Source organism: Callithrix jacchus, chromosome 1, assembly GCF_049354715.1.
Source record: "Callithrix jacchus isolate 240 chromosome 1, calJac240_pri, whole genome shotgun sequence".
In the NCBI taxonomy this organism is placed as follows: domain Eukaryota; kingdom Metazoa; phylum Chordata; class Mammalia; order Primates; family Cebidae; genus Callithrix; species Callithrix jacchus.
In genome coordinates, this window is record NC_133502.1 from 6,989,126 (window position 1) to 7,014,217 (window position 25,092).

General features: G+C 35.9%; 1 long non-coding RNA gene across 1 annotated transcript in view; it reads right to left on the minus strand.

Annotated features, from left to right (window-relative positions):
* LOC128929066 (uncharacterized) overlaps nt 1-25,092 on the minus strand; it is a 90,930-nt gene that overhangs the window by 57,094 nt on the left and 8,744 nt on the right. Inside the window, exon 2 of the long non-coding RNA XR_008474969.2 lies at nt 18,308-18,409. This is a non-coding gene — a long non-coding RNA (uncharacterized LOC128929066). The remainder of the gene's footprint in view (nt 1-18,307; nt 18,410-25,092) is intronic.

Consider the following 25,092-nt stretch of genomic DNA (forward strand, 5'->3'; position numbering starts at 1 on the left):
GCATGATTATTTTGTTGTCAAATATTAACCTTTGTCATTTTAGTAAAAGGATAGCAACCACTTTTCTAATTAATAAAATGAATTCCTATTTTCACTTGGGGAGTCTTTATTGAAATTTGTTACAAAATGTTTGAAAGGAAATGTACAATGAAAGGTTATTTTGGTTTATGAAGAGTTTGCTTCTTAAGTAACCGTCCTCTTTACCAATTTAGTTGTAATTGATGTACTTATGAAAGTGAAGTTTCTGAGCATCTAGATCCTTCCTTAAGCCATCTAGTAATCATTTAAAGGTGGGCTAATATACAATGAAGTTTAACCAATAAGTCAGGTTCCACTATGATTGATAAGTTTGTGCTGTTAGTATACACTTTCAAATAAAATGAATATTGTTCAATTAGATGCTGTTACCTTTCTAATTTTACTAGCAATTTTTAAAAGAAAACAAAACCCCTGGCCTGAAAAAGGAAAGGTCACTTAACTTTCCTTGCATTGTCTGTAATCTTTAAAAAATAATCTAACGAAAAATAACATTAATATCTAAATTCATAAAGATTCCCTCCGCTTTAGTCTTTTCCTCTTATTAAATATACTCTCATTAGTGATGTTAATTATGAAAATAAACCATATATAACCTCCAAATCACATTTTTTTCTTTTCCTTTTTTTCTGAGACAGTCTCCCTCTGTCACACAGGCTGGAGTGCCCTCACTGCAACCTCCACCTCCGTGGTTCAAGCGTTTCTGGTACCTCAGCCACCAGAATAGCTGGATTACAGGCATGCACCACTATGCCTGGCTGATTTTTGCATTTTCAGTAGAAATGACGTTTCACTGTGTTGGCCAAGCTGGTCTTGAACTCATGACCTCAAGTGATCTGCCTGTCCCAGCCTCCCAAAGTGCTAGGATTACAGGCATGAGCCACTGCCCATGGCCTAAATATCTTCTTAAAAATAATATTCATTTATAACATCAAATGTTATAAATGTAGAAGAAACCTGTTAGAATACCTGATTTTTTAGTGGCAAAAGTAATGTCTCTCTGTTATTTTTACTAAGAAAAAAAAAATGCTGATACCTACACATATACAGGTATGGTAAAATATAATATGTACATAAAATATAAGAAATGTAATAACATACACCTATATCACACATACCTATTAAACTACAATGTTCATTTATTCTATTACCATATGTTGAGTGCCTGTAATATGCCAGGCACTTTTCTGGAGAAAATGACTTGACATGTAACTAAAGATCTAGCAAAACAAAGTCTATTTTACATGAACATCTTTGCTTTTAGACACTTTCTGATGAAGAAAAATAATCCTAACATTTTGTTTACACAGGGTATGGTAGACAGAGCATAGATTGACTCCAGATTGACCTGGTCCCAAATAACTGTTATGTCACTTACTAGATATGAAATTTATGTAAGTTACTAAAAATTGCCAAGCTTCAGTTTCTTTCATCTATGAAATAGAGACAATAATACAGATTTTTAGAGGGTGGCTGTTGCACGATAATTACACACAGACACACATATAGCTTAGTACCATACCTAACACACCCTTCGAAAGGTAGTTCTTATTGAATCTCATTGCTGTGATTCAGGAAAAATCATGTACGATGACACTGTGTTAGTTTTTTATTGCTTCACCACAAATTTAGCCACTTAAACAGAAGTTTAGTATTATTTTATAGTTTTATAGAGCATTAGTACAACACAAGTTTCACCAGGCTAAAATCAAAGGAACTGCACTTGTTTCTACGGACTCTAGGGAGAAAGAAAACCTGTTTTCTTCCCTTTTCCATCTTCTAGGGGCCACCTGCATTCCTTGGTTTGTGGACTCTAATCTATTTTCAAAGCCAGCAACAATGGGTTGAGTCCTCTCATCACATCTCTCTGGCCACCAGAAAACCAAAAAAGGGTTTTTTTTTTTTTTGCTTTTAAAGATTCATGTGATTGCATTGGACCCACAAAGATAATCTAGGATAATCTCTCCCGTCTCAAGGTCTAGAAACTTAATCACATCTGTTAAGTCCCTTTTGCCCTGCATGGTAACACACTCAGAGATTTCAAAGATTAGACCATGCACATCTTTGGACAGCATTGTTCTGCCTACTAAAGGCACCATGGAACCAACTGAAAGGGTCCTGTATTGTGGCAACAAGTGTCAGGAACTCAGATGTAACTATTGCTGCTGCTGGGATTGGACTTTCCTAGAAACATGTAACTTAATTTTGAAGAAATGTTCAATTCTTCCTCTACCCACATGAAATCGTGTTAGTGTAAATTCTATTAAGTTAGAAGCAATTATCACGCTCTACGACTATGTTAAACCCATTTATGCTGAAATTCTTGGGCTCTCTGACACTACTTTCATGTCCCTAATCAATATATCCCATGGCTGCAGCTACCTGGGGCTTTACTGTTTAACCATTTTACGCTCTCTGTGAATGTTCTTCGTCACAGTGTATGTTCCTCTCAACAGTCTTAGCAAGACAGCATGACTGGTTTGGACAGCTTCATCTGGATTAAGCAAATGAATTATTCTAAGTGGATCTACCTAAGTAGCTTAGTCCTGCCACTATCTCACGTGTTCTGTCTAATGAACAAATATATAATAAGCAATTTAAGTAAATCATCTGGCCACTATATTTAATTCCTTTCATCTTCTAAAAAATTAACATATTTACTATTTTAAAAAGCAATGAAGTAGAGTGGAAATTTTGTTTTACCTAGTCTTAAAATCAAGGAATTGAATACAACTTCCTTAAAGCCAATGAATATTTTTGCTATATCTACAAAGTTAGGCATCAGGGCCTCAACAGATGGAACACATTTGCTCACTGCACTCAAAGACGTGACGCTATAATGGAGGTAAAAACCCAGAGATTCTACCATCCTAACCGCTCATTTAAGCAATAAGGAACTGAATTCCAAAAGATTTAAATGCAATTGATTCCAACTTTGATGCATAATACACCTTCATATCCCCCAAAGTAGAATTCATTAGCAAGATTGGGCTTTTGAGATTACAGAGGTCAAGGCATCCAGCAGAATACTGACTCTAATTATCTTGGTAATCCAAGAGAGAAAAGTGGTGCAAAAGATACCAAGCACATTAATAGTATTAGAGGAGCAGTAATAGAAATAACTAGAGCTCCGTCACCAAACACATCAGGGCTTTCATTCCAGTCCAGTGTGTTAGCTTGTGATCTTCAACTAACTGCTTGACCTTTGTAAACCTCAGACATCTCATTTGCAAAGCATGGAGACATCATAGCATAGAGTGTAAAAATGCAGACTTCTGGCATCAGAGTCACATGGGTTTGAATGTGATTCTGCCATATTGGAGCTGGGTGATGTTGAGCTCAGCCACCTCCTTTAGTATTACTCTCACTAATACAGAAATAATACCTGCCTCAACGGTTTGTTACAGGAGTAAATGGGGTACATAGAGCATTTAGGGCAGTGTCTGAGTAAGAGCAAGCAGTCAGTAAATAGCAACTAGTGTTACTGCAAATTAATTTGATAATGCTTTATGAAGATTAATAAACGCAAAGCAATTTCCTCATACATGACAACTGCTATGGTCTGATGTTTATATCTTCTCAAAACTTGTATGTTGAAATCCTCACTGCCACGGTGGTGGTATTAAGAGGTGGAGCCTTTAAGAGGTGATTAAGTCATGATTTGGTTTAATGCCCTTGTTATACCAGCCTGAATGAACTAAGACAGCAATGTTATGATTTTCTACATTCTAATAGTAATTTCATGTTTTCAAAGTCTCTTTAACCATGGACCCTATCCTCATGCCCCAGCAACTGAACGGTTAATTTTTCCTCATTTCACAAAGTAGAAATTTGACTTGGTAAGGTACCAATGGTTTAGGATCAAATATTAAAGTAGAAATGGAGAAAGAATTCAAACTCAGTGACCCCTGGCTCTCTATTCACTGCTTTACCTGTTAAATTATGTCACTTTGGCGGTTTAACAGTACACTGGAAACATTTTCAAGGAAGAATATTTATATACACAACTCTTGGCACCATAAATATTTATCTGAATTTATCCTGCTCCAGGCCAATCAACACCTTATGAAACTTGTGATTTAAAAGGCTTGGATTTTTATTCATGCAATGTTAATATAATGGAAAACAATTCAGTATCTCCAACAGGAATGATTTTATAGGCATTAAGCAGGTGGCAGACTACATAAACTTTACCTTTCTTGACATTTTTAAACAACTAATATAGTTTTAAAGCATGTACATTTTTGTGTCATTTAAATAAGAAAACTATTAATGATAAACAAAGTTTGTAAGACACATAAATTTGAAGCATTTTGTTTACATTGTTAAGGCCATATAAACTTTGATAAATGTTAATGGAAGTTACCAACGCACATTCCTTTCATAGCAGTGGAAGACCTCTCTGTATAATTCCAAATAACCCTTTTAACCTCGTGAAAAATGAGTAAGGAACTGGAGTGTACAGAACACTAAAGTATAATAAGAGCAGAAATAAGTGAGCTTAGTCTAGTTCATTCCCAAGTTAAATATGAAGAAATAATTCCAAACAAGCACATTTCATGAGGCTTATCTTTCATGGCACTTTTTTTCTGACCCAGCCAAAAGAGAATGCCCTAATTTTTTACTACTCATTTCCCCATACCAATTGCCTGGCTTCCTTCCTTACCTGCTGTGCTTTTGTAATGCTGTATTGAATTAGAACTATAATTAGTCAGCATCTACTCGTTTATTCCATGAGTGTGTATTTACCACCAGGTACCATTTGTGATAATAAACAAGACAGCTGTCTCTGCTCTCCAAAAGCTTATAGTGCAGTGGGGAGAACACAAATCAAGCAGAAGGTTTCAAAACAGTGTGATAGTATCTAAGGCATGTAGTGTGAAAGGGCTAAGGCTTAGTTAAATAGGGTGTTCTGGAAAAGCATGGAGATAACGTGGCTAAATAACTTCAAAGACTCAAATGCTAGACAGAGAGCACCTATTGAACAAGGCACTATGTTAGGACATTGTAAAACATAAATTCAGCTCCTGCTGCCCAGAAAATTCACTGTAATTGGGAAGAGAGAGGCCAAAGCTTTCTCCCCTTTTTTCCAGAACTAAACTGCTTCCTAGATATCTCCACTTGGATGTCTCACCAGAGCTAAAACTTATTAGGCTCAATGCTTACTGGTTTTCTCCTCCAGTCCCCAAACCTGATCCTTGCCTCCTACATTCTCTGTCTTAGCAACTGGCCCGAACCCAACCAGTTACTGAATTAGAATGAGAAGGAACATTCTGAGGATCACTTCCTACTTCACCTATCACCTCAAAAGCACAGGACAATGTTTGGGAGGGTGAGTAGTAACAAGATGGGAATAGTTCACAAGGGTTTTGTATGACAAGCTGAAAACTGCAGGCATTATCCTATAGACAATTGTACCACTCAATCACTGCTACCATTGCCTTGTCATATAGCTAAGTGAAAGAATATATTTATGAGGCACTCTGTGAATTTTCATTAGCGACAAATAGGCTCTGATTAATTTTAATGCCTGGCTAGGAAACAGGGAGAAAATTTGTTAAGTCATAAAATGCATTCTAAAGTCAAACATTAATGGGAAGGGATCATTATTTAAATAAAAAAATTACATGTGTGCATGTGAATATATACATATAAATAGCATATTCTAAAGAATGTTAATGGCTATACAGCTTTTTACAAAGAGCATATCAGATAATTCATATCAAATAGTATCTCTTGAAGATAGTTATCTCTCTGAGACAGACACAAGTTGAACAACCCTAGTCCAAAAATCTGAAATCTAAAAATGTTCCAAAATCCGAAACTATCTGCAGCATCAACATGACATCACGGACTGTAGTCAAAATTTTGTTTCATGCATGAAATTATTAGAATCTTGTGTAAAATTACCTTCAGGCTACACGTATAAGGTATATATGACACACAAATAAATTTTGTGTTTAGACTTGGGTCCCATCCCCAAGATGTCTCATTATGTAGATGTGCATATTCTAAAATACCCCCAAAACCCTGAAATCTGAAACACTTCTGATCCCAAGCATTTGGAATAAGGGTTACTCAATCTGTAAATGTTGACAAGCAATAGTTTTGCATTGAACAGAGTTCCCCCGACACGATGTCTGTGATATTTTCCTACTATGTGACCTTGGGCAAGTCATTTAACCTCTCTGAGTCTCAATATCCTCACGTCTAAAATGCATATCAACCCAAACTTCCAGGTTTTTACGTGACTATTAATATAATTGAAGCATAAATATATGGTAATCATTCAACAAATTATAACTACAACTATACTCACTTCAAAGAGAAGCCAAGGAGAAAGATGGCATTTTGCCTAGGAAGAGGGAATTTTAAAGCACCAACCGGCATTTTGAAGGAGTAGCATTTAACAGATATATAACATATTCTAACAAGATGGTGGAAAATGATAAACTAAAAATTATCCAGATGCAAACACCTATAAACACTGGATAAAAATCCACCTAAATCCATAGTTGAAAGTCCAAGAACAGGAAGGACACAGGTGTCAGAAACAAAGAGAGCTGGAAAACTAAAGCAGTATGCGAATATACTGGCAGCTATCCTTGTTGGGGATGATATATGTGGACAGCTTCCATAAACTTACAGCCCGGGTTTAAATACCATGAGTGACAAGAAATGAGGCCTTGGGCCCTAACAGGAGGAAAAAGTTAGAACTAAAACCCCTACCGAAATCTGGGACCTCAAAATATTTCACTATCAATGACAAGAAGACAAAAGCAAAAATATACTCCCATGCAAAATAACAAGGAAGCTACGTCTCTGCCATGGGCTTAGGTAGGAAAAAAAAAGATAATCTACCCTGAAAATGAAAAACCATTGACCAGCACCTTGCGTGGGTTTGGGGTTCAAAATTCTCCTACTAGTTTAGCTAGGAACTCCCAAGCCAAGATATCAGCAACAATAAGGAAATGATTCTGAGCGTTGATAGCTTATAGGGTATCTGGCAGAAGCAAAAGCAAATCTGTATTGGAGGGCCACGACTTCCACCTAAGCTCACTAGACACCTGCAAGGACCCTAAAGTTGCAATGCTAAAGACATGTTTAAAGTTACTTTTAAATATTCTGCTATGAGCAATGATTGGCAGGGACAGCCGAAAGGATTAGGATCCCACACACTTATGTTATAAAAGAGTCTGATAAACCCTTTGGAAATGAGCATGTTTAAAATTATTGAAAGAGAAACCAGCCTCTAAAAGGAACAAGACAAAATGGGAAAAGACTGGCTAGCTTTGGGAAAGAACAACTCAAACATGTAAAATTAAATAATATAATCATAGAAATTAAATCTTAATAGGTAAATGACACTGGGAATAAAACAAAATATAAGGCCAAATTAACAAATTGAAAGATAAGAAAAATACCTAGAATGTATCAAAGAGAGACTCAGATTAGGAAAATAAAAGACAATTTAAGCACCAAAGAAACAAAATAAGATGTTCAAATATACAGCTAATTGGAATTCTGAATGGTGATAACAGAGGGATTGTAGAAATATTACTCAAAAATATAATGGCTGCGAATGTTACTAATTTATAAGGTATTCAGGCGGCCATTCATGAGGCAAAAAGCAAAAGATCCTCTCAAGATTAATAGATGGGTGGGTAGATAATAGACGAATGAAAGATAAATAGATATATAGGTAGACAGGTAGAGAAAAAGAGAGAGATAACAGTAAAACTGTAGAGTTACAGTCATAGAGAAGATATTTAAAGCAACCAGAAAATAATGGAAGACTATTTACAAGGGATCAACAATTAGACTGACAGCAAACTTCTGAACAATAAAAGACAGAAGACAATTCCTTCAAAAGTGAGGAAAAAGTAAACTGGTAAATTAGATTTCTCTATTTTCCATAAGGCAAATAGCTCCATTGACTATTGGAAAAAGTGAATTGTATATTACATTTATTTCTTTGGAGAAACTTTCAATACAGGCTATAACCTCATTTGACTACATTACATACATCTTTCTAAAGGGTAAAATAATTAAATAAAAATACAAAACAAGATCCTGTGCAGTCCTGTGATTCAACAGTTTGGGGATTTAAAATCCAATACTTCATCTTTGAAGATGCTGATTTCAAAAGTGAATGTTATTCTGCCAGGTCCCATGTGCCTCAAAACAGACAAAAGCTATGAACAAACAACTAATATAAAATCTCTCCTAAAGAGATTTAAAATGCACTTAAAATATTACATAAGGCTAGCAGTATACAGTAGTCATTACTAAGTTTTTTTGTGTGGCATAACTTTAATTGGTTCAAAAATCAATGGCCAAAAGATCTTGCTCTATTTATGACATTAAAAGGTTGGAATTCATGGATTTCTTACATTTGGCCACCAAAAGACACGGCAGCTCTGAATTATTAGGCTGTGCTGCCCTATTTAAAAAACAAAAGCCAAAAAGCCAATTAAAACATCTTATTATTAAAAATTGTGAGGTTTTGACACTGAAAGCTATTTTTATCTTCCAGCTTGGTAAAATATTCCTAGTGGAATACATATGAAGTGGAGAGCCAGCTGGGAGAAAGGGAGCCTTTGAAGTGGCTGTGCCTGTGAGGGACCCTCGGCGTCAAGGGGCTGCAGAGCTCTGATATCCCATGGGTGCCTGAAAGAAGCTTTTTAGCTGTTGCTGAGTTCTCGCTTAATCAGTTAGACACTTTCTATTAAGTCTTCACTAATAATTTTCATATTATCACAAATGTGATTACAGAGGTTTACATTTTTTTCCAAACCAAACAATTGGGTAAATTTCAATATAAACTCTTTCCAATCTATGTATTTATAAGTATTTTAAACATTCTATATACCTTTAAAAGATACTTAGACTGCCTGATAAATAAGGTTAACAATTTTAATCACTGCAGTTGAATATGTCTCTTAAAAGACTGGAGATAACATTAATTCCTTCACATTGATTAAATCTATAGCAATTTCCTAACTTTATTCCAAATATATACTGTATGCCCAGTAAAAATCTGCAGATTAAGGAATTAAATACGTTTATATTGTGTAACTTTCTATTATTTTTCTTCATAAACTACAATGACATCTTTGATTTTATTTTTTTCAAGATATCAAAGCAAAGAAAGAAAAATAAAGAAAGAATGAAATTACACCAAGCCTTAAAATCTGGGTTAAACATGTATCTTTGTTCAGAACTACAAATACATAAAACAGCCCAAAATCATCCTACTCACAAGCACCTTCAGGCTATTACAAGAAATGAAAGGCAGCCAAAGATTTGTTTTCTGACAAATACTGAAGTACTCTAATACTGACATGAAATGGTATGACAGTTACCCTCATAGGATGATGACTTTTGTTTCATAAACCACCTTAAACACTAAATTATTAAACTGAAACTTGGTTTTTAAATGATGAAATTAAAGTCACATGTTCATATCCCAGAAAAATGTGAGTAGAAATAAGTCTGAATTGTGTAAAATCATTGGGTATGCAGCCGTGATTTCAGTGGAAGTAGCATAGACTTTCAGTCATCATATCGTGTTTAAGCTTGGAGTGAATTCCATGGTCTCCCTAGGCCTGTCTTGTCATTCTTACCGCTGCATAGTGATCTCTGTATACAAGGAATAAGGAACAGTAATAATATGTAATGTTTATTGAATAGTGAATATGAACCGGCCTTGTTTTAATCATTTTACATATACCGCCTAATTCAGTCCTTATAAAAACTCCATGAGGTAGGCAGTCTACCTCATGTACATTTCCATTCGACAGAAAAGAGAAGAAAGGCAAGCTGGATTAATTTTCTGGCCTGAAAATCACTGTTAGCAAGAGAGGCGATTTGAATACAGGCACATTTATACATGCACACACAGAACCTGTGTGCATGTGTGTGTGTGTGCGAGTGTGTGTGTAAACATAGTAACATAAAGCTTACCATTCTAATCATCTTCAAGTATACAATTCAGCGACTTAAGTGCATTCACAACACTGTACAACCATTACTCCTATCAATTTCTGCAACACTTTCATCATCCCAAACAGAAACTCTTTACCTTTGAAGATGAATTCTCATCCCTCCCTCAGTCCCACAGCCTGTCTTTTAAACTACTACTTCCTTCTTTTGAGTAAATGAAGTAAAACTGAATCTCTTTAACAAAAACTGAGAAATAAACAAACTAAAAAACATTTTGTCACCCCAAATCCTTAATAATGGAAAGTCTGAAGATGTATTTCAGGCAGAATAAAGATACTAGCAGGGAGAAGATCTGAGTGTGAGAAGAGATCATAGGCAGAGATACTGTTACATTTTTAACTAAATCTCAACAATACTGATTGAATAAAATAGTAACATTTAATTTCTGTCTTTAAAAATGAGAATTAAAATGTCAGGTACCACAGTATGTAATTTAGGAAAAAGCTGTGATCAAAATTAAATCATCTTAAGGTTCTTGTAATTTTCAGTATGAAGGTAAATGTTTTGATACTGGTAGAAGAATAGATGTGGAACACATAACTGCTAAACAAGTTAAGGAGAAAAAAGTAAAAGGATAAAAAAAGACACAAAAGATGGAAGAAATATATACACACACAACCCAACAAAAAATACTTGATATAGCTACAGTGGTGCATAGAGTATAATATATTCCATGAAATACCTGTGTTAGAGGAGGAGAAATATTCAACATTAATAAGTTTAGAGTGCAACCCAGAAATTTAGATAAAGAAGAGAAAACCAAAAACAAAGAAAATATGAGTAAAGAAATATTAAAAATAAAATCGTAACAATGAAAAGCAAAAACATACAATAGAAAGAATCAACAAAGCCAAAAATCAAGCCTTTGAACAGATTAATAATACAGAAAGACTTCTGGCTAGATCAATCAAAAGACAAATAGAAGACACAAAATTAAAAAAAATACTTGTAATAAAAAAGAAACATTATAATAAATGCTACAGAGATTAAAAAGGTGACAAGTTCTTAGGAGCAACAGTAATGTCAAATATCTTAAAAATGTCGAAAAAATGGATAAATCCTTTAAAAATACAAATTCCAAAATTTACTCAAAGAGCAAGTAAAAGTGTAATAGTCTTAAAGCCATTAAAGATATTAAATTAGCAGTTAAAAATCTTCTCCAAAGAAGAATACCAGGTCCAAATGGCTTTATAGGAGATAATTCCAATCCTACACAAGTTTTCAGAGAATAGAAAAAAGTGATAGTCTCCTCAATACATTTTGAATGTAGTTTTCAAGCTTGAGACAGAGCTCTCAAGCTGTGATATCAAGGAAAAACAAGGAAAACATTATTATCAGTCTTACTTATGAGCATATATTTAGCAAACTGAGCACAGTATTGTTTAAAAAATGTGTATATGTCATGACTCAGCTGGAATTATTTCAGAAACACAGGACTGAATAATAATAAAATATTAAAGTTAGTCACTACTCTAAAAGAATAAAAAAGGAAAATTATGTTATTACCTCAATGGATACAAAAAGGGGGGTTGATGAAATTAAGTATCACTCATAAAAAATCCAAGCAAAGAGACAAACAAGAAAATGGCAAGAAAGAAATTTTCTAACCTGAAAAGGAACATGCACAAAAATAAAATTAAAACAAATACCACACTTAATGGCAAAATATTCAGAGTATTTTCTTTAAGATAAAGCAGCTTAACGACAAACATATTCATTATTATCACTGCTGTGGCAAAAAAGTAAAACAAAATAAAATTGTATCCATATTTTATATCATACACAGACATCAACTTTAAATGATTAAAGACTAAAACTTAGTTGCTGAAAACAGTTTATCCTCATGATTTCAGAGTTGGGAAAGATTTCGTAAGATCCTGAAAGTTCCACTTATGAAGAAAAATACTAATAATCATAACTTCATTAAAACTTTAAACTTTTGCTCATCAAAAGATACTATAAAAGCAAGAAAGCAAGAGTCATATAGCAGAAAAATATTTGCTATATGTATAACTGACCAAGGATCAGTGTTCATATATACAAAGAACTAAAAACATAAACAAAAGGACCCTTCTGAAGTTTCAAACACAATCATGGAAGTAATCACATTTTAGTGTGTAATCATTATATCATTTGGTCTCCTCACTACTTAAAATCTAAATAAGAATTATTCAAACACCCACTGCATGGACTGTGGAAATTCAAAACCTTCCCTAACCATATGCAAATTCCTGGGAATGGAGAATGTGGGGGTGTGGCTTAAATTCTCATAATCTCTTCTGATATGATTTTCTTCCTCGGGTTGCATGTTTTTACCCTGGCCCTGTGTCTCATGTCTATTTTACATATTCATCCTGAGGTCATCCCAGATATGGAACAAAGCTTCTTCTAACCCATCTCCCAAAAGCTACAACAAAATCAAGCCTATTTTTTTTTTTTTTTTTTTTTTTGAGACGGAGTTTCTCTCTTGTTACCCAGGCTGGAGTGCAATGGCGTGATCTCGGCTCACTGCAACCTCCGCCTCCTGGGTTCAGGCAATTCTCCTGCCTCAGCCTCCTGAGTAGCTGGGATTACAGGCACGCGCCACCATGCCCAGCTAATTTTTGTATTTTTATTAGAGACGGGGTTTCACCATGTTGACCAGGATGGTCTCGATCTCTTGACCTCGTGATCCACCCGCCTCAGCCTCCCAAAGTGCTGGGATTACAGGTGTGAGCCACCGCACCCAGCCCTAAGCCTATTAACTGTAACAAAACTTCTACTGGAGATTTGGGGGGTCCCAAGGAGGTTCCAGAATATTCAGCCCAAAATTTTCACTGACAGAGTTATGCCATGTAGCACTCCAGCCTTTAACCTTTCTGGCATCTCTGACACCCACCACACTTCCAATACCACTTCTCTGTTCCTACCCTCTCTTCTCCACCTGCCTCATAGAAGTAGAACTGTTTCTTCTTTACTATAATTCCTGCCAATATCCATTCCCTTAGGTCTCACCTGTCCTAGTGAAAGTGGCATAAACAAAACGGTCCTGCACTGAAAGGAGTTCAGGAGCCAGCTATTAAGATAACATGTTTTCACCCTGCTGCATTCAAAAGAAACAGAACTATGCCAGGATTTGTAGTAAGTAATGATTCTTATAAATATCTCATACATTGAGAATTTTGAGAGTACTCACATCTGTTGGAAATTGATTTGAAAGTTAAGTTTTATTAGACTGCACCTCTGCATGCCTAACTTTTGACCATATTCCAACAAATTATCATTTGTCCAGGCATATCTTTTTAATGTGTTTAATGTCCTATCTACTTCTATAATTTTCAATCAGCCAATCTGCCTATCAATATATCATGTAACTAAGGTGGTTTTAGATGAGAAATCTGTCTTATTTTTCAACAGTTTAACAGTTTTTGTTTTATGCAAACTTTATCAAAAATATATTTTCCATGAACGAACGTCTACGTTTTAGGGTCAACTGATTGCTAGAATATTTTACAAGTAATATTTAAAGTTGATTTTTAAAAATAAGACATACTCCATAGACATATATCTTAATTCCATCTCCCTCATCCCCACCCCAAGCAATTGTCATGAATGTGACATTTAGCTTGGGTGCCACCAACTGTTTTTCTCCAGATAACAGCTAGTAAGGATCGGAAGTGGTGACCAAAGTGGTTCCCTAGTCATGAGTGTGATTGACAAGCTTCCTAAACCACTTCCTCTTCAGGTAATAATGTCCCTCGGTTTTGTGACTTTCTATATCTCACACAGCGTTGACAATTATTCTCAAAATCAGTTGACATTTCATTGATAAAAAGAAGAGTCAACTACCAGATTTTTTGTAATTCAAAAGCATTCACATTATAAACACACAAAACAAAGTTTAAGGCACTCTTTTGTTCCTTCAGTATCCCTCCTCTTCTTGAAATGTTATCACTGTCTTGTCTTAGGCTTCCGTATTTAAGAATTGACAGCTAGCAAAACTCACACATAAGTGTTTCTTTCCACAGTTCTCTAGGACTTCTCAAGCAGTTTTCATTTCACCAAAATGATGTTTACAAATTGTGACATGGAAACTTTGTTGGCAGTTAAAAGGAAAATTGATTTTTTTTACTATGAGATTTTTAAACTTCACTTTATGAGGAGATGTTAACACCATCTATGCAGAGGGATGAAATTGCTAAAGCCTAACAAGGCCCACAACAGTTACTTGTGACAAAACAAAAATGGGACCTCCTTGTCACCTTGTTTCACAGCTGCCAGGGTAATCATAAACACAGTCTATTCAAGGTTTAGTTTGGAGGAACAACACAGCTAACCTAAAATAAGTAATTAAAAATTAAGCCTCAAGCAATTCATTTTGAAAATTTCAAGTCTTCTAAATTCTAGTCAGGCAGGAAATATGCTAAGAAGTGATGACCCTGGTAGAAATCAGGATTTCCTTTCTTGACAGAAAAGTAGATGAGAATAGAAAAACTGAATCTTAAAGTGAAAAAAGTAAATATTTTTCAAGCATTTTAGCCTTATTTGTCTCTTTTCTCAGCAGTTATCTTATCTAAGAATACAGAAAAAGGAGACAAGGAAACTGCATGTGAATACAGTCAAGACAATAGTTTGCCTCTTTCAGGATCTGAAAACGATCCCTGACATTCGATACAGCCATCATGCAAAGAATACATATACATCCATATACAGAGAGAGAGAGAGAGACTTACTCTGTCACCAGGCCTAAATGCAGTAGTATGATTGATCTTGGCTTACTGCAACCTTCACCTCCTGGGTTCAACTGATTCCCCTGCTTCAGCCTCCTGAGTAGCTGGGACCACAGGCGCACGCCACCATGCCCACCTAATTTTTTGTATTTTAGTAGAGCCGAGGTTTTATCACATTGGCCAGGATGGTCTAGATCTCCTGACCTCGTGATCTGCCTGCCTCAGCCTCCCAAAGTGCTGGGATTACAGGTGCAAGCCACTGCAACCCACCAAGAATACATATATATTTTTATTTTTAGATGAAACACATATATATTTATATCTTATATTAAAATAACCGTATTTACAATTGTTACTAATTTTTATCTTAAAAATAGCCATCAATTTAGAAATGAACCCTATGATTTGCAACCAAGTACTTTCTGTTTTACAAAAGTATAATTGCTCTGAAAAGGCTACCTACTGTATAATTTCAACTAGATGTCATTCTGGAAAAGGCAAAAGTACGACGACAGTAAGATGACCAGTAGTTGCCAGGGGCTGGGAAGAGTAAGAGGGAGAGACACATAGGTACAGAGGTGAAGCACAGAGAATATTTAAGGCGATGCTGTCTGATACTTTAATGGTTAATATATGGCATTATCCATTTGTCAAAACCCATAGAAAGTACAACACCAAGAGTGAACCCTAATGGAGATAAAGAAATGTACATGTATGTTCATCAATTGTAATAAATGTGTGGGTCCTTGATGGTGGGGGAGGCTGTGCATTTGCAGGAGCAGGGAGTAAATGTGAACTCTGTACTCTCTGCTCAATTTTGCTGGGAATCTAAAAGTGCTCTAAGAAATAGAAAAGTATAGTTAGCAACTGAGATAACAACACAGTAAGAGATGGCAGTTACTGCTCTACCAAACCTCACATTAAGGAATCAAAAGTAATTGCAATAAATATTTTAAGAGGAACTATATGTGACACTTGAGGAATAAAGGTTAGCCTCAAACGGAAATTCTTGTACAAAAACTTCATAACTATTGGATGGCATGAAAAACAAAAGCATTGTAAAGAGGCACACATCTACACATATTATGTTGTAAGAGCAGAGGTTGCAAAAGAAGTGGCATTTGTTCAGTGTGTTCAAGTTGCGAACAGATCCATGCTTTTGCAACAAGACTTCCTCAACTGAAAATAGAACTTTTGAGTTCAAGTTTGATCTATTCCTTTTTTCAATGATGCTGAGTCATTTCCTCTCTTTAGTCTTTTTCTGAGAAACCAAAAGTTGGAAGGGCTCAAAAAACAAAATGGAATTTCAGGTTGTCTAAGCCCTTCAGAACGTGCGGGCTGTTGCAACACTCATCTGCACTTAAAAAAGAATATCAGCCCTGTTTGATTCATTCTTGTGGAATAAGCCCATAATCTGCATTCAGTTTTTTTTTTCACCTTTTGCACCCATTTTTAAGTTTATTTGCACAACACCCTCTTTAAGTAAGCATTTTAGGAATTATCATCTCTATTCTAAGGACCACAAAGGAGAGGATTAGCAGCAAAATCACCTAACTGGCCACCTAATGCCAAAGGACTAAGTGGAGAATTAAAATTGGTGGCCAAACTTACTTTGACTCCATGTGTAGCTCTTTCTTAGGTAGGCAACTAAAATTTCCATACATCTTCTCCATGATGTTTCCTCAAAGAAATGCTCTGATATGCAGGAATTGTTTGCTACCGAATCTGTGTCCTTAGTATTCTGTACCCTCCAAACTCTAAATAAGTTACTTTAAAGAAAAGCAAAAACTCAAAAAACAGACATTTCACATTGTATATTTGTACCTTTAAGTTTTCTTGTGGATGTAAGGGCCTTTCAAGTCAATATGGAATGGAGACAAATTTAGAAGACTTCTTATTTCTAAAGAGATAATTACAGAGAGAGAATAAGCTGAGGATCTCCTAATTTTCTCTGGGATTCAGAAATAGTCAGTGTATACCTGTGAATATTTTCAGAGATGTTTAATTGGACTAAAGTTCTGAAAAACTTGGATGCCTAAAAGGCCAAGACTAGAGTAATGCTGTAAAGTAAATGAAGAATTTGACTGACTACAAAAAGAAATTGTATACCATATGAGGGTAAATCTAATTTATAAGTGAGAAATACTAAACAATGGCAGGTCCAAGTTTGATTGAATCTCCTTTCAAGATTTCTAGCTATTGCACATAGGCAGAAGAATGCTGCCTGTGAAACATTACTCAGTCAAAAGAATACACATATCCTTAATAAAAAGAGCACTTTGAAAATTATGTAATTTTCATAAGAGCTTCATAAATATCTCATATTGTGATTTAGAAAAGCACAAAAGGATCCAATGTCCTCTAGCCTAGTAGAAAGCAAGCTGACTTCAAGTTTATTGTGTAACATAAAATGTACATATAATTTCCTTTCTCCATTTTTGGTTGGTGAAGCTTTAAACAAGCTCCAAAGCCCCTGGATTCTACAAAAGACTATGCGTAAAATAAAAGCTTCTATGTTTCCATTTATTCACATCATTTCAGAAAAAACAATAAATAGTAGAAACAGATTATGTTTATCTGAGGACAGCAGCCCTGACAAGAGCAGGAGTGTAGATTGATGATCAAGAGTCTCTTCTTATCGCCTAAAATTATGATGGATGGTGGAACTAACCCACAAATCAAACAGATATAATGCACTTTTCAGTATTTCTAAAAGTTATTCATCCCACTCTTTAAATTCTGAAAATGACAGAACATTTATTCTTTCATGAGATTATATTCACTGTGAAAATTTGCAAAGAAAAATAGTTCTTTGTTGCTATTAAAATGTTACTAGATGTGTGTTAGCTTTCCCACTTTCCATTTTCATGGGACTTAGTTTATGTGCCACCCAGATTCCTTACTATCCTGATGAGCTCTACTTTTCAGTGGAGCCAGAAAAGACACAGAGAATAAATTCTAGGTCCCATTGTTTTATTGTATTACACAGAATAAAACAGGATAATTCAACTCGCTTCAAACCCCAGAGGTGGATCTCCCTTGCCAGAGGGGTCAAAAGGTTGCTCGAAAGATGTGATGAAATAGAGGTTTGTCCCCTTGACCCCATTTCTATGACATCAGCTCTGCTTTTGTTTTACTTATTGGGCTTCCATGTGTTTGCTTAAGGAATGGGCTCAGCTGCATCCAGATTTTAAAACCACTCTCCAAGAGAATTTGATCACCGCATTTAAGCACATTTGGTCTGATTCTTTATTTTTATATCTATTTCTACTGAGGAAAACAACAGTTGGTAGATTGGCAATAGAAGTCAGGGGACTAAGTGAAAGAGTATGAATGATCTATAATTTGCTAAATAGCTCAAAGTATTTCATAAAGAAACTATAAAAATAGCAGGTGTAGACTAGGGAAGCCCTAGACATCATAAAAAAGAAATTTCCTTGCTGTCCCTTTTGTAAGCCTGGCCTCTGTTTCCCCTTCTACTCACACAGGTCTTGATACCCACTATCTTGTATTTTCCCTTCTCATCTCAGCGTTACACCCTTATGATGGTAACTTACCTTACTTCAATCTATTAGCAGGATGCTCTCTGCATTGGGAAAGCCTTATTTTTAAGGCATTGTCCTCCATTAATTAAAGGCATGGGAACACAATTTTCAGGCCTAGAAGAGATAAAAATTCCTCTGAATTAAACTTTTAGGGAAGATTAACTTTGATATACTTTGCAAAGGCTCTGAAAGTATAAAGTATATCCATTATTTTCCAACAAATATGTGTTGTGCTTTGACTGAGATCCACATAGTCCTTTTATAAAACACTCCAAGGAGACTTAAAATCTCAAGGTGAAAGCATGACTGGTGCAGGTGTGGCTTTCAGCTTTAGAAACTCAGAATCTCAATTTCATCAGTTTACTCAGAAGCAGAGAGGCTTTATAAAGGTAGAGCAAAGATCACAGGATTCTGAGTCCAAGACAGGTTTGAGTTCCTGCTGCACAGCTTATTAGATGTTTAGGTTCCTAAGCAAGTGACTTAAGCCCCTAAAGAAAAAAAACGTTGAGAAATAATACCTGTCTTGCAGGATTGTTGTGAAGATTAGATGAAATGGTGCAATCAAAAGGGTTTTATATACTGTCCTAGGTTAAACATGTGTTGGTTAGATTTGCCTGTAGCTGGAGAGAGACTCCCTAAAGAAAAGGACTTCTACGTGCCAGTAGGCACCCAGCAGGGATTCCCTGCGGGCAACCTTTGAAGGCTGATAAGCATCTCTAACAGCTGCATAAGAGAATACAGGGACCAGCTAGAGGGCAAGGGTCACGCCCTTTGCCCTTCTGCTCTCAGCTCAAACGACATCTGCCAAAGATCCCCTGCAGGGAAATTTTACTCTAAGGAGAGAGGCCCAATAAACATTTTAAGAGATCATTACATGTTCTCTTATAGACCTATTCCTTCACACACATAGTGTCTTGCCTGTATCTTCCATCATCTACTGAATTTAACATCCTATAATACTTAGTAAAAGCCTCCACATTTTTCAAAGTGTCCATTGAGAGTCTTCAGAATTGTTCAGGTTTCTCTCTCTTCAGTGTCTGCAGAGCACCCATTCTTGGCAACCTCCAACCCCTCTCCCTTAACACAGAACCTTTTTAAAGCAGGAATCTCTGTTGTTCATCTCTAAACTCGAAAGGTTATTCTACTCTGCAGTTTCTCTGAGACAACTGCTAAGGATCCTCTCCTTTGCACCTGGAGTTCTCAGATGTAGTCCTGCCCATAGCTAAACTATCAGAATCACCTGAGGTAGTTTTAAATTGAAGATATCTTGATCTCTGCAATTTTGATTCAATAGTTTTAAATTAACGCTCTAGGGACTATGTCAAAAATTTTAAAAGTGAAAACAATTTTAAAGCTCCCAAGTAATTCTGATACAGTTTATCCATGGACTGACATCTGGACCCACTGAAATTCAACTGCTGTAATTATCCTGAAGAGTTTTAAATATTAAAAGAACAACTTAGTTTTATTAAAATGTTTACGAATTCCTTCTTGGAATGTGTTAATTTTGTTCTTGTTACTTTAGCATATGATTTCTGCTGTTAGCTGTCTTTCATATTATACATTGAATATTTATAGCAATTTCATTGAGTTCCTGTTTTTTTGTTTTCAAATTTTTAGCGCTTACTACAGATTCCAAATGCCTATTGTGGTTGTGAGAGTTGTGTACCTTCCACTTACAAAAATGACCTGGAAATTCATTTTCAAAATAACTACGTAATGCTAGACAAGAAGCATAAATCTATTTCTTTCAGAAAAGAACCTCTTAACATCTACTGACTGCTTCTCTGCTGAGATTCTGGCATTGGCATCTTTACAGAAGAATAAGGAAATGGTTCCATGTCAGCAATAAGCGATCTCTCGACAATAAAGAAGCATACGAAAACTCAGGAAATTCTTTTGACACTCAAAGCTGATTTCCTCAATCACATGGGTTCTGAAAACAGATAAATATATGGGGCATAACATTTAGAAAAGTGACTTTTTAAAATGAACCTGCCATACACCATACACCCAAATAATTGTTGATGCTTTATGATATTTCTTATAAACTGGTTTTCATTGGTGACTTTAGGTATTTTTTTCATTGTTACTTCTATGGAATCAGGGATCTCTTCTGAAATTAAAAGAAAATGTCTTGAAAAATAAAATATAATAAATTGTGACGATAACAGATTTGAATTTTGAAAGCAGCCAGGAGATACATGGCTTCAAATCTGATGAAAAGTTGGGGAAAAGAAAAGAAAATACAGTTTTTATACAGCAAAAATAATGTTTGGTCTAATTTTAATTTAGTTCTGAAGCCAATTGCCAAAGTTTATTTCTAAAAATTTTTAGAAAATGATACTACCAATTGAGTGAGAATAAAGCTTCCCATTTTGTGATCTGATTTTGATAATATTTATTCAGATATTTATAAGCTAGAATGTGAGTAAAGTCAATCATGTTCCTTTATACTCATGTTTCATAAACTTTGAAATAAATTATTAGTTTAACATTGGGCTTTTTAGATACTTTTTATACAATTTCAAAATTAAACATATCTTTTAAAAAAAGAAAAGAAACAGCTTTTTCAATTTGCATAAGGATAGCCAGAGCAGCAGATGGCTAGTGTCTGTTCTTCTCCCAGTCCTCTTCTCTACTTAGATCTTTTTGTAGTGTTCAAAGCAGTTCTTCATTTGAGAGCAAGAATTTAGGAAAAGGAATATTCAAGGTGCTAACTAAAAGAACTACTTTCATGGAAAGCAGAAAGTTCTTGGCACGATAAAAATAAGCTCCTTAAGAGGCTCCGGAAACAACACTGCATCTGAGGCGTGTTATTGTTGGATGCACAAAGTGTGCATGAGATGTGAATAGTGGAAACGTGAAGGTGGGGAGGAACCAAGACCCTCTCCAGTCTCTGGATCCTATCCAACTTTGCACAAAACTGAAAAGTAGACTAAAGCTTATGTGTGAAGATCCTCTTTTCCCTCTGTAATGATCGCATCCCATCTCCCAGTGACCCGTATTAAAATATTAGCTAATAATTCTTAAGGAATACAAAGGAATCAACCCCAGCAAATACGACAATAAGTGAGCTGGGGATAAAAATCTCCCCCTCACTATGGAAATAATTTCACTATTGCCCCTTAGAGTCAGCCTTGAGATTGTTATTTTATTCTCATGCTAAATATTACCCTGGAAGTATATTTGTGTCTTCCTGTAGGGTTCTTAAGCAGAAAACAGTGTTCTGAATCCAGGGAGAGAAAGCTGTGATGTCAAATCTGTGGCTCTTTCCTGACTTGAGAAGATGGTGCTGCACAGAAAGGCCTTTACCCTCACTATCCAGGTTCACGCCCAGCAGTAGCCACTGATTCTGCCTCACTGTGGTGTTTTCTTACCCTGTCCCAGACACTCAAGATGTTTTCCCTGCATTGCCACATGGGTGGCATGGCAAGACTTTATTAAACGCAGGTGGGGCGTGATAGCTCATACCTGTAATCCTAGTGCTTTGGGAGGCCAAGGGAGGAGGATCACTTGAGCCTAGGAGTTTGAGACTAACCTGGGCAACACAGAAAAACCCTGTCACTACAAAAAATACAAAAATTAGCAGGATGTAGTGGTGTGCAGCTGTGGTCCCAGCTACTTGGGAGGCTGAAGTGGGAGGATCACCTGAGTCTGGGGAGGCTGAGGCTGCAGTAAGCCATGATTGAGCCCTGAACTCCAGCCTGGGTGACAGAGTGAGGCCCTGTCTCAAAAAAAAGAAAAAAAGAAAAAAGTAACACCATTGGCAAAGGAACAATTATTTAATTATTCTTGTTAAAGCACAGGAAGATAGACTTTATTCAGGATCATTGCAATATGTATAGGGACCACTGTAACAAGGTATAGGGTCTTGTAGTGGGGAATGTCAAAGAAAGTATGCTTATGGCACTATTTTAGTTCCCCTTCAGGTAATCTCTCCCAGGTCCTAGAGCACAGTCTTCTGTTTTCCATTCTCCACTCCCTAAGCTCCTTCAGTGCGTACTATTCTCATAGATACTAAGTTTCCAGAAGACAGCAGATCCCTGACTCCATTCCATTTCCCTGATTTTCCCAACGTTTTCAACCCACTGATTGCAGAATCCACACCAACTCCAAATATGGCATGAGCAGGTGGAAATTTATATCCAAGGAGCAGAGTGGAGGGTCAAAGGATGGAAAATTACTAAGAGGAAACATCAGAGGTAAGGGGGTTCTGGCTAAACCGACCGAACAGGATTCTTGCTGAATGCAGGACAGGGTAACAAGATGTCACCTGGGGGATGGTGGCAGATGAAGAACCCAATCAGATATCTGGCATGAGCAGATATGTAGCTAAAACTACTTTGCTCAACCAGGATTTTGTAAGGAAGTACAGAGATGGACTGAGAAGAAATTTCAGAAGCCTGACTGAAGTTTGGCTAAGCAAAGGATCTTTGTGACCACATGACAGTGGCATCCAAATTAAATCAAAAATAGAAAAAAGAATTCTTTAACTTTGGCCTAGAATGACTGAACCAGTTTTCTGTTTTCTTTTTCTCTGTTTGTAGCAGAAACCAGAACTACTCTTTTGGCTAAATAAAGAATATTATTGTTATTCTACCCTTTCTTCACATCTTGTGAGCAGATGGACCAACTCACCTTTGTTTGGGGCTCTCTTTGTGTCTTGGCATTATAACAGGAGGAACACAATGAAGGGAAGGAAGTCATTCTTGCAATAACACAGAGTTATCCTACTTCAAAATGGAAAGGGATGATCCTTATTTGGGGAATGTCACATTGCATTTGAGATGTATTTTTATTGGGCACACAAAGTATGTATAAGATGTAAATGATGGAGAAATAGAAGTGAGAGGGAACCAAGACTTGTAAAAGCTCTCATCTGCTAATAGGATTCCTGATCCCTGCTTTTCTCTAACCAATTCTCAGTTGGAGTTTGGTTCAGTATCTGTTATATATTCCCAATAATCTGCATTTTTCTTAACTCTAAAACAGAAAACATAATGAAGTTTGCAATCTAAAAGAAGTATAGTTACAAACTTCAAGATCTGACTTGAGGCTTGAGTAATATCACTCTGAAGGTTACCCAGGTTTTATCTTCCTATCCCTCCCCAAGGCTGGTATAATTAAGGAAATCAGAATTTACAAGTATGTTTTATACATATTCATATTTTCATGATGCAAATGTATACTGTGGACCCCATTAATAAAACCATATATTTAGTCCAACCCATCTTTCTAAAGTTATCTCATCTGTCATCTTTTGATAGAAATTACTAAAAGCAATATTGCCACTGAAGGAAAGAATTCAGATTTATTCTTCAGAGCTAAATAGAAATAAAACTAATTCATGAGACTTTCAACTTGATAAAGCAATAAAATGATGAAATTTTATAAATTTTTGGTCCAAAGACATATTTTACTGTGACATAATCATAAATGTTCATGTAATAATAATGGCACCAATAATAACAATAAATGTTCTGTCCTTTGCATGCAGAGATGAGTCTGCTAACTAAGCATGTTGGAAGCTCCAAGAAAAAAATTATGAGGGCAAAGAAAGTATGTTTATGGCAATATTCTAGTTCTTCTTCAGGTAATCTTTCCCAGTTTCTGAAGCACAGTCTTATTTTCCATTCTCCACTCCCTCACCTCCTTCAGTGTATACTATTCTCATAGATACTAAATTTCCAAAAGGAGCAACTCCCTGACACCGTTCCCTTTCCCTGATTTTCCCAACATTTTCAACCCACGAAGTGCAGAATACACACCACTTCCTAGCTCCATGATATCACAGCTTCAGATTGAGCAATATATTAATTCGTTCTCTGCTAGCATAAGTTTGAAAAGATACATTTAAGCTATCTAGGCTTTCCACATTCTGTGGGGCTTAGTTTTGTCATTCTCTGTATTATATATCCCAAAGGGGTTTCTTTCTGCTGACCTGAAACTCCCCATTTGTGCTATGAATCGCCTTTGTGACCTTAACCGGGTACTCTTCAGTATTCACCACGGGCTTTCAGCATTGTTACTCAAATCAATTTAAACTGTCACAATGGTGCCTCTTTCTGAAAATAGGGGACCATCCCTGCCTTTCTTTAACTTCAAAACTGTAACTCAGTTTGCAAAACTGGGTTTCTATCTTGGTTATAATATGAAAGTTACTCACTCAAGTATGCAATAATGAGCAGTTATTTTTGCTTAGTTTTAAAACCAAGAAACGTTTAGTGTTTTGGCTGTTTGGTTAAGAAATATGATTAATATGGGATCATATTATTTAGTCAATTTAGCTAAAATAGAAAGGCCACTAAAAATTCATACTTTGTAAGTAAAACCAACCATCAACTCTTAAGTTCATTTCCCTGATTTTCCAATGCATATCAGAATCATCTAAATTTTCATTAGCAATTCTGCCTGGTGGCTCTGGCTTCAACCTTTGGAAATTTTATTTTCACAAACAGCATCATCCACATTGCAGTTTAGAGCCTATTTCAGGGCAGGCTTCCTAAGGAATAGCCGAGAGTCTAAAATTTTTATCCTGCTTTTAAGCTAGCAAGTTCAGCAAGCTTCTGTCAGTTTCATGGATGCTGGCAGAAGACAAGAGACTCCTGGGTCAGAGACAAAGCATAGTTTATTACTTGCAGTAAGAGCATTGGTCAGTGTGTCAATTTTCTTGTGCTGACCCTTAAGACCCAATTCCCGCAAGACAATGTAAAAAGGGTAAGGTGACACCTGCACATGGAGTGAACTGCATTACAGCAGAGTTACCCTCAGCTTAGGAAACCCCAGTTTTTAAT